Genomic DNA, 10,000 nt, shown 5'->3' with positions numbered 1-10,000 from the left:
GAAATTAATGTAAACACAGGCAAATTATATCTTAACTTTCAGGCTAACGAGATGCAACTTGTTTTGCCCGGCATACACTTTTCTCAACAGCAACGGTGAATTGGTTCTTTTCTGATTTTAAAGCAATCCACTTTTAAGTTTTATTATACTTATGGAACTCGATAACTGAGGAACAAAATTCAACAGCTATTACACCTTCGTACATAATTCTCCGGTTAAACATGAAACGTTAGTGATGTATTGGTATATTTGTTAATTTAAACACAGGCAAATTATTTTGTCAGTTAACTTTCAGGCTACCGAGATGCAACTTGTCTTTGCCTGGCATACACTTTTCTCAACAGCAACGGTGAATTGGTTCTTTTCTGATTTTAAAGCAATCCATTTTTACGTTTTATACTTATGGAACTCGATAACTGAGGAATAAAACTCAACGGCTATTACACCTTCGAACATCTGCTTCCCTAATTCTCCGGTTAAACATGAAACGTTAGTGATGGTTGGTATATTTGTTAATTTAAACACAGGCAAATTATATCTTAACTTTCAGGCTGCCGAGATATAACTTGTTTTGCCTGGCATACACTTTTCTCAACAGCAACGGTGAATTGGTTCTTTTCTGATTTTAAAGCAATCCATTTTTAAGTTTTATACTTATGGAACTCGATAACTGAGGAATAAAACTCAACAGCTATTACACCTTCGTACATAATGCTCCGGTTAAACATGAAACGTTAGTGATGTATTGGTGTATTTGTTAATTTAAACACAGGCAAATTATTTTGTCAGTTAACTTTCAGGCTACCGAGATGCAACTTGTTTTGCCTGGCATACACTTGTCTCAACAGCAACGGTGAATTGGTTCTTTTCTGATTTTAAAGCAAACCATTTTTAAGTTTTATACTTATGGAACTCGATAACTGAGGAATAAAACTCAACAGCTATTACACCTTCGAACATCTGCTTCCCTAATTGTCCGGTTAAACATGAAACGTTAGTGATGTATTGGTATATTTGTTAATTTAAACACAGGCAAATTATTTTGTCAGTTAACTTTCAGGCTACCGAGATGCAACATGTTTTGCCTGGCATACACTTTTCTCAACAGCAACGGTGAATTGGTTCTTTTCTGATTTTAAAGCAAACCATTTTTAAGTTTTATACTCATGGAACTCGATAACTGAGGAATAAAATTCAACAGCTATTACACCTTCGTACATAATTCTCCGGTTAAACATGAAACGTTAGTGATGGATTGGTGTATTTGTTAATTTAAACACAGGCAAATTATTTCTTAACTTTCAGGCTGCCGAGATATAACTTGTTTTGCCTGGCATACACTTTTCTCAACAGCAACGGTGAATTGGTTCTTTTCTGATTTTAAAGCAATCCATTTTTAAGTTTTATACTTATGGAACTCGATAACTGAGGAATAAAACTCAACAGCTATTACACCTTCGTACATAATGCTCCGGTTAAACATGAAACGTTAGTGATGTATTGGTGTATTTGTTAATTTAAACACAGGCAAATTATTTTGTCAGTTAACTTTCAGGCTACCGAGATGCAACTTGTTTTGCCTGGCATACACTTGTCTCAACAGCAACGGTGAATTGGTTCTTTTCTGATTTTAAAGCAATCCATTTTTAAGTTTTATACTTATGGAACTCGATAACTGAGGAATAAAACTCAACAGCTATTACACCTTCGAACATCTGCTTCCCTAATTGTCCGGTTAAACATGAAACGTTAGTGATGTATTGGTATATTTGTTAATTTAAACACAGGCAAATTATTTTGTCAGTTAACTTTCAGGCTACCGAGATGCAACATGTTTTGCCTGGCATACACTTTTCTCAACAGCAACGGTGAATTGGTTCTTTTCTGATTTTAAAGCAAACCATTTTTAAGTTTTATACTCATGGAACTCGATAACTGAGGAATAAAATTCAACAGCTATTACACCTTCGTACATAATTCTCCGGTTAAACATGAAACGTTAGTGATGGATTGGTGTATTTGTTAATTTAAACACAGGCAAATTATTTCTTAACTTTCAGGCTGCCGAGATAACTTGTTTTGCCTGGCATACACTTTTCTCAACAGCAACGGTGAATTGGTTCTTTTCTGATTTTAAAGCAATCCATTTTTAAGTTTTATACTTATGGAACTCGATAACTGAGGAATAAAACTCAACAGCTATTACACCTTCGTACATAATGCTCCGGTTAAACATGAAACGTTAGTGATGTATTGGTGTATTTGTTAATTTAAACACAGGCAAATTATTTTGTCAGTTAACTTTCAGGCTACCGAGATGCAACTTGTTTTGCCTGGCATACACTTTTCTCAACAGCAACGGTGAATTGGTTCTTTTCTGATTTTAAAGCAATCCATTTTTACGTTTTATACTTATGGAACTCGATAACTGAGGAATAAAACTCAACGGCTATTACACCTTCGAACATCTGCTTCCCTAATTCTCCGGTTAAACATGAAACGTTAGTGATGGTTGGTATATTTGTTAATTTAAACACAGGCAAATTATATCTTAACTTTCAGGCTGCCGAGATATAACTTGTTTTGCCTGGCATACACTTTTCTCAACAGCAACGGTGAATTGGTTCTTTTCTGATTTTAAAGCAATCCATTTTTAAGTTTTATACTTATGGAACTCGATAACTGAGGAATAAAACTCAACAGCTATTACACCTTCGTACATAATGCTCCGGTTAAACATGAAACGTTAGTGATGTATTGGTGTATTTGTTAATTTAAACACAGGCAAATTATTTTGTCAGTTAACTTTCAGGCTACCGAGATGCAACTTGTTTTGCCTGGCATACACTTTTCTCAACAGCAACGGTGAATTGGTTCTTTTCTGATTTTAAAGCAAACCATTTTTAAGTTTTATACTTATGGAACTCGATAACTGAGGAATAAAACTCAACAGCTATTACACCTTCGAACATCTGCTTCCCTAATTGTCCGGTTAAACATGAAACGTTAGTGATGTATTGGTATATTTGTTAATTTAAACACAGGCAAATTATTTTGTCAGTTAACTTTCAGGCTACCGAGATGCAACATGTTTTGCCTGGCATACACTTTTCTCAACAGCAACGGTGAATTGGTTCTTTTCTGATTTTAAAGCAAACCATTTTTAAGTTTTATACTCATGGAACTCGATAACTGAGGAATAAAATTCAACAGCTATTACACCTTCGTACATAATTCTCCGGTTAAACATGAAACGTTAGTGATGGATTGGTGTATTTGTTAATTTAAACACAGGCAAATTATTTCTTAACTTTCAGGCTGCCGAGATATAACTTGTTTTGCCTGGCATACACTTTTCTCAACAGCAACGGTGAATTGGTTCTTTTCTGATTTTAAAGCAATCCATTTTTAAGTTTTATACTTATGGAACTCGATAACTGAGGAATAAAACTCAACAGCTATTACACCTTCGTACATAATGCTCCGGTTAAACATGAAACGTTAGTGATGTATTGGTGTATTTGTTAATTTAAACACAGGCAAATTATTTTGTCAGTTAACTTTCAGGCTACCGAGATGCAACTTGTTTTGCCTGGCATACACTTGTCTCAACAGCAACGGTGAATTGGTTCTTTTCTGATTTTAAAGCAATCCATTTTTAAGTTTTATACTTATGGAACTCGATAACTGAGGAATAAAACTCAACAGCTATTACACCTTCGAACATCTGCTTCCCTAATTGTCCGGTTAAACATGAAACGTTAGTGATGTATTGGTATATTTGTTAATTTAAACACAGGCAAATTATTTTGTCAGTTAACTTTCAGGCTACCGAGATGCAACATGTTTTGCCTGGCATACACTTTTCTCAACAGCAACAGTGAATTGGTTCTTTTCTGATTTTAAAGCAAACCATTTTTAAGTTTTATACTCATGGAACTCGATAACTGAGGAATAAAATTCAACAGCTATTACACCTTCGTACATAATTCTCCGGTTAAACATGAAACGTTAGTGATGGATTGGTGTATTTGTTAATTTAAACACAGGCAAATTATTTCTTAACTTTCAGGCTGCCGAGATATAACTTGTTTTGCCTGGCATACACTTTTCTCAACAGCAACGGTGAATTGGTTCTTTTCTGATTTTAAAGCAATCCATTTTTAAGTTTTATACTTATGGAACTCGATAACTGAGGAATAAAACTCAACAGCTATTACACCTTCGTACATAATGCTCCGGTTAAACATGAAACGTTAGTGATGTATTGGTGTATTTGTTAATTTAAACACAGGCAAATTATTTTGTCAGTTAACTTTCAGGCTACCGAGATGCAACTTGTTTTGCCTGGCATACACTTGTCTCAACAGCAACGGTGAATTGGTTCTTTTCTGATTTTAAAGCAATCCATTTTTAAGTTTTATACTTATGGAACTCGATAACTGAGGAATAAAACTCAACAGCTATTACACCTTCGAACATCTGCTTCCCTAATTGTCCGGTTAAACATGAAACGTTAGTGATGTATTGGTATATTTGTTAATTTAAACACAGGCAAATTATTTTGTCAGTTAACTTTCAGGCTACCGAGATGCAACATGTTTTGCCTGGCATACACTTTTCTCAACAGCAACGGTGAATTGGTTCTTTTCTGATTTTAAAGCAAACCATTTTTAAGTTTTATACTCATGGAACTCGATAACTGAGGAATAAAATTCAACAGCTATTACACCTTCGTACATAATGCTCTGGTTAAACATGAAACGTTAGTGATGTATTGGTATATTTGTTAATTTAAACACAGGCAAATTATTTTGTCACTTAACTTTCAGGCTACCGAGATGCAACTTGTTTTGCCTGGCATACACTTTTCTCAACAGCAACGGTGAATTGGTTCTTTTCTGATTTTAAAGCAATCCATTTTTAAGTTTTATACTTATGAAACTCGATAACTGAGGAATAAAACTCAACAGCTATTACACCTTCGTACATAATTCTCCGGTTAAACATGAAATCGGTTAGTGATGTATTGGTGTATTTGTTAATTTAAACACAGGCAAATTATTTCTTAACTTTCAGGCTACCGAGATATATCTTGTTTTGCCTGGCATACACTTTTCTCAACAGCAACGGTGAATTGGTTCTTTTCTGATTTTAAAGCAATCCATTTTTACGTTTTATACTCATGGAACTCGACAACTGAGGAATAAAACTCAACGGCTATTACACCTTCGAACATCTGCTTCCCTAGTTCTCCGGTTAAACATGAAACGTTAGTGATGGATTGGTGTATTTGTTAATTTAAACACAGGCAAATTATTTCTTAACTTTCAGGCTACCGAGATATATCTTGTTTTGCCTGGCATACACTTTTCTCAACAGCAACGGTGAATTGGTTCTTTTCTGATTTTAAAGCAATCCATTTTTACGTTTTATACTCATGGAACTCGATAACTGAGGAATAAAACTCAACCGCTATTTCACCTTTGTACATAATTCTCCGGTTAAACATGAAACTTTAGTGATGTATTGGTATATTTGTTAATTTAAACATAGGCAAATTATTTTGTCAGTTAACTTTCAGGCTACCGAGATGCAACTTGTCTTTGCCTGGCATGCACTTTTCTCAACAGCAACGGTGAAATTGTTCTTTTCTGATTTTAAAGCAAACCATTTTAAAGTTTTATACTTATGGAACTCGATAACTGAGGAATAAAACTCAACAGCTATTACACCTTCGAACATAATTCTCCGGTTAAACATGAAACGTTAGTGATGTATTGGTGTATTTGTTAATTTAAATACAGGCAAATTATTTTGTCAGTTAACTTTCAGGCTACCGAGATGCAACTTGTTTTGCCTGGCATACACTTTTCTCAACAGCAACGGTGAATTGGTTCTTTTCTGATTTTAAAGCAAACCATTTTTAAGTTTTATACTTATGGAACTCAATAACTGAGGAAATGGGAAATTTAGAATGCCCAATTGTCAGTTGTAGCTTTTCATTCCGGGCTAATTGATTTCCCAGCATGTCACAAGGAGGCACATTCAATATTAATCACAGACTTATCAATTTCCTAGCTGCTATCATGATATCCTGATATCTGATGAAATTGAACCTACATAACAGCAATTATTTTACCTCAACGTTTGAGCGTGAGCCTGTATACCGGGAAGGCTTCCAGCACCGAATTCCCCGACGTCAACATTGTTTACTGCCTCCATAACTCGTTTGAAAACATGAATACAGAAATCGATGACATTCAGACGAAGACTGCTCAATTAATCCCCCCAAAGAGGCCAACCAAAGTTATTCCGTAAGCTTCGTCCACGTTTTTACCAGAATTTCGGACGGCGAGTCTAATCTGCAGGTCGCAGGTCGCAGGTCGCAGGTCGCAGGTCGCAGGTCACAGGTTGCAGGTCATTGTTTCACCAATACAGAAAGTATCCTAAACATTCTTAAAAGCTAACCTTAGGCCTAATTAGGCCGAAAGAAAAGTTTTCTGTATTGGTGAAACAATGACTGCAACCTGTGACCTGCGATGTGCAGATTAGACCCGCCGAATTTCGAAACGTGATCACCATTTTCCCGCAAAAAATTACCGACTTGAAGGCGACAAATCTCTCTTCGAAAGAGCTGAAAAAACTTTCCTTCGACAAATTGGCTAACATTTTACCCTGGATGCCAGAGGTCTTCTCGCTCACCAGCGGCGAGGAGCGTCGAAGTAGTGCTGGTCGGCGAGAGACGACGGCGACCTGTACCATTTTTCCCCGGGTGAGAGATCCTATAGAACGAAAAATGGTTCCGTGTCCCAGCACTAACGGCCACTGTCGATACGTGCAAACGAACTGAAATAGATTTGTGTTCCCCACACAATTCATCTCGCCCCTAAATATGGTCATTCAATAAAAAATTAACTACTTTTTTCTGCTTAACGTAAGTTCACAGTACAATCTGATCGATCCTAAATGCTTTAACACTTTTCTGAATACGAAACACCTTTTGTGTTATGTTTTTAGCCTTTGTTGATGGATATCTACACCGTCAGGAGACGTCCAGCCGAGAATTCCTGAGTCGGCTTAAGCTCCTCATGTAGTTTACTTACCTATACTTGAGCGTGCTTAACTACTTGATGTAATACTCCAATGAAATCCGTCAGAATCAAAACCGTACAATGAAAACTAAAAAAAAGAACGTGGCGGAGAGCATCGTGAAGTAAGTGTTGTGACGTGAAAAAAGAATTACATACGTAAATTGCCAACAACTTTTCCTCAAACACAACTGAGAAACGGACACAGGACTAACAAACGGCAATTATTATTTCACACTGGCAATTTGCATATTACAAGTTTATCTCAAATTCTCCGACGATAGTCTCAAAAACATTCAGTTACATGTCAGGGATTCGGCTTCTAATTGATGAACGAAACTGAATAATACAAACTGCAATTATTGTGTCTCTCACTGGGGGTGTGGTCGTCAAGACCGGATGCAAGCAGGGCTCACATTAGTTGGCGTCGACAACCACAGCAACAAGGACAAAATAATTAGGCAATTTGTACATTGCAGTCCTGCATCTCGAATTATCCAGCAATGTCTAAGAAAAGAGCATTTCGACTTCTATTTGATGAACGAAACTGAATAATACAAACTGCAATTATTGTGTCTCTCACTGGGGGTGTGGTCGTCCAGACCGGATGCAAGCAGGGCTCACATTAGTTGGCGTCGACAACCACGGCAACAAGGACAAAATAATTAACAATTTGTACATTGCAGTCCTGCATCTCGAATTATCCGGCAATGTCTGAGAAAAGAGCATTTCGACTTCTGTTTGATGACCAAAACTGAATAATACAAACACAAAATTATTGTTTATCATCGGAATGTACCATTTTGTCCAAGGAAGTCGTGATGTATATCATGAAGGTTTGAAGAATGTTTCGAGAACGTAATATAAAGAGATCCACAGGTCAATTGTCAAGTTTGTTATTCTCTCATCATGTTTTGAGTAGCAGGGTTCTACGGCACGCAAAGATAACCTAAATCAGTGTCGAATAGAGTTGTTATTTCACTTCAGCAAGTGCGAAGCTTATTCCTTCTTCATTTCATTGATAATCCGTAATTTATCGTCGAACTTGTCGGATCACTTTCAGTAACATGGTTGAGGGAAGGAAATTCTTCGTGATCTTCTCTATCATTATAAAAAATAAGAACGTCTAATTTTGGAGCTTAGACTGAAATTTGTTATATCTTCTTAATGCGGACGTGACCAGGAAACTTATCAAAGTGCTTGCTTATTATCAAGTTGCTTGTCACATACTTTGCGCGACTTGCTCTGATGCCACGTGCAAGATGTCGCGCCAACCAACTCTGGCTAAATTTGGCTTCAAACTTAAGCATTGAAAATGAACAACCTGAGGAATTTTCTTAAAATTTTGGTTCATCTTACCTTTAACGTTCTTATAAGAAAGGTTTTTATAAAAAAGTAGAGTTTATCAATAGTAATTGTTATATACGCTGATTAATCACTACAAACATCATCCCGATCTTGGATAGCGGCCAAGACAAAACCTGCAAACAAAACATCTAACAGCTCAAAAATATAAGATTCATGCTACAGTCCTGGTAATAAGTCTTCCCAAAACCTTCGATTATTTTGATAAGCGGTGTAGGTGCTGATGTCGAAAACCGTGGGGATTGTCAATAAAGCAACTTACAGAACTGTGGATTGTTCTGCAGATCCATGTCGAGAAGAATTGAGGAATTTTTCATGAACTCACACTAAAAGTGTGACATTTCTTTGTCTGCGACAGTCCAATTCACAATTTGCAAATTTGCAATTTGCAAAAAACGTTTTTTGTTAGATGCAAGTGCACCCTTCTACAATGAAGGTTCTTCGGGAATATAGATAATGCCTAATTATTGAGGGTAGCCAGAAGTGCACAGAGACATCTCCGTGATGATTCGTCTTCGTTAGTCTTCATTCAAGGGATCGTTTAGCCATCACAAGCGTATGTCTTACAGATCTTCCTCTCCTGTATGTGACAACGGGGTTATTTTAACTCATTATTCCCCAGAACAGCGGTTAATTCTCCATTGAGTGATGGGTAGTGATTCGATCAAACCAGGAACCAGGAGTAAATGTAATTATGTAGCACACTGACAATGGAACAAGCAAGCAATTTGCGGCTACCACTCGCTGAGCGACCTGAAAAAGCATTCTTTAAACACGGCCACAGCATTTTAAAATTGAAACCAACCCCTTGTCTCAATCACCGACTGTGCATTCAAACAAACAAAACCTTTCCTTCCGAGGTTATTTTGGATGCGAGATGTTTCTTGAAGTGCACTTTGGTCAGTTTCATTGCTGACAGTTTTAATCAATTGTCATTTTCCGACGGCAAAATCAATCAGAGCGGTACCCTGGGAGAAGAGGAATTTTTGCACTTGATTTTTTGCCAAGAAAATTCAGCAAACAGCTGGCGAGCGCGAGAAGCGCTGACGACGAAAATAAAAGTAACCTCTTTCGTACTCTACTTCCAACTAGATGCTTCTGTGAAGCATACACTGGCTTGCCTGTGGTACGTGCTACAGAAAATCAGAAGGCACTGAATTGTGTGGTATTGAAATACAGCATTCCAGTCTCTGAAGAATAACAAATAAAAGAGAAGCGAGAAACATTGGCTTCTGGGCTGACATGTTGATAATTTTCAAGTTCCCTCACAACTTCTTTTCACCACAAGTGTGCCCTATGAGCATCCGAAAACTTTGTAATACTAAACTTCACTGAAGTCAAGCCCTGTTTCGCGGGGTTAGTGTTGGGATGGGAGACCAAAACAATAAACCCCTCATAAAAAACAGAAACATCTGACCGAAAATACTATTAACGCTAACAAATGCGAACTCAGCAAGGTACAGATTCTGTTAGCGTGCTTTATGCAAAACAAATATTGATGAAAAAGCAAATAAATATTGATACACAGTTTTCAGAAAGAGCAG

The 10,000-nt window shown here is 36.8% G+C and overlaps 1 protein-coding gene across 2 annotated transcripts in view; it reads right to left on the bottom strand.

Annotated features, from left to right (window-relative positions):
• The window catches only part of LOC137975789 (RYamide receptor-like), a 29,059-nt gene that overhangs the window by 16,282 nt on the left and 2,777 nt on the right, over nucleotides 1-10,000 (bottom strand). The gene's annotated exons all lie outside the window — the stretch shown is intronic.

Source organism: Montipora foliosa, chromosome 11, assembly GCF_036669935.1.
Source record: "Montipora foliosa isolate CH-2021 chromosome 11, ASM3666993v2, whole genome shotgun sequence".
In the NCBI taxonomy this organism is placed as follows: Eukaryota; Metazoa; Cnidaria; class Anthozoa; order Scleractinia; family Acroporidae; genus Montipora; species Montipora foliosa.
Note: the sequence above shows the minus strand (reverse complement) of the source record. Positions and strands in the feature narration are given on the sequence as shown.